This window comes from Microtus ochrogaster, chromosome 8 (assembly GCF_000317375.1).
Source record: "Microtus ochrogaster isolate Prairie Vole_2 chromosome 8, MicOch1.0, whole genome shotgun sequence".
Taxonomy (NCBI): Eukaryota; Metazoa; Chordata; class Mammalia; order Rodentia; family Cricetidae; genus Microtus; species Microtus ochrogaster.
This window is the reverse complement of record NC_022015.1, coordinates 36,245,390-36,246,815: the sequence shown is the minus strand read 5'-3', so window position 1 is coordinate 36,246,815 and position 1,426 is coordinate 36,245,390.

Below are 1,426 nucleotides of genomic sequence, written 5' to 3'. Positions count from 1 at the left end.
TAAGTGTCTTTCAGCCATTTTAGAGTCCTCTGTTGAGAGTTCTCCCTTCCCTTCAATAACCCACTAAATAAAACCCCCTTTCTCTGTATGGTGTGTGCCTATCTCTCTCTGTCACTCACCACGGCTGTAGCTCCTTGTGGGACTGGCTGCCCCACTGAGGTCTCTCACCTACTGCATGACTCCCTGCCTGGGACCAGCTGCTTTCATGGCCCTCTATGGTCTCATGGCCTGTTGCCCACTGCCACCACTCAGGGAACGGTGCCATTTTATTTTTTACCGTAACATAACACCCCATCCAGTCTGATCTGGTCTCTAAAGGAAACACCCCCTCTCCTTTTGGTCAAACTGAGTAACAGAGGTTTACAAATAATGATTTTTTTTAAACTAAATTTACCCATAACCTTCGAGACTGAACTCAGGCAAAATGTAGCCAATCCATGATAAGCAAGTTAAAGCCAAGCTCTAAGAAAAGAAGTCTGTAAAACAATCTAGCTGTCTTATTTTTCAATGTGTAGCCCTGGTGGCCTGGAACTCACTATATAATCCAAGGTTCCCCATCTCTCTTCTTATCTAGTGCTGAGATAAAGGCCGTGTGTGCCACCATGTCCACCTATTTTATTTTCAAATCACTTAAAAAGTGTTATTATTGTGTGTGCATGATGTGTGTATGTGTACACAAAAAGTGCACACATGAGTGCATATGATATTTGAGCCAGAGGACAACTTAGTGCAATTGGTTCTGTGGTGTCCCCCCCCCCTTTTTTTTTTACCCTCATTCAGGGTTTCTCTGTGTAGGCCTGTCTGTATAGGAACTCAGTTTGTGACCCAGGCTGGCCTCAAACTCAGGCACCCGATTGCCACTACCTCCCATGTGACACCACCTCCGGGCCTGTGGTTTCACCATTATGTGGGGTCTGGGGATTTAAACTAGGGCCTTCAGGCTTGGATAGCAAGGTCTTTTACCTGACAAGCAAGAGCAGCAAGTGTCAACTCCTGAGCCTTCTCTCCAGCTTCTAAGGTTTTCTGTCTAAGTCTTTCATACAGTGGTGTTGGGAGACTGTCATAGTTTCCGTTGCCAACTCAACACAAACTGGAGTCATCTGGGAAGAGGGAACCTCGACTGAGGAGTTGTCTCCAGCAGATTAGCCTGTGAGCATATCTGTGGAGATTTTCCTGTCTAACAGGGGATGGTCCAGACAACAGGGTGGTCCTGGGTTGTATAAGAAAGCAGACTGAGCAAGCAGGAAGAACAAGCCAGTAAGCAGTACTCCTCCATGGCTCTGCTTGAGTTTCTATCTCCAGGTTCCTGCCCTGGCCACCCTCCATGAAGGACTGTGACCTGGAAGCCTAATAAACTCTTTTCCCCAAGTTGGTTTTGGTGAAGAGGGGCTAAGGCAAACTAGCACAGAGATGTTCTGTCACATGG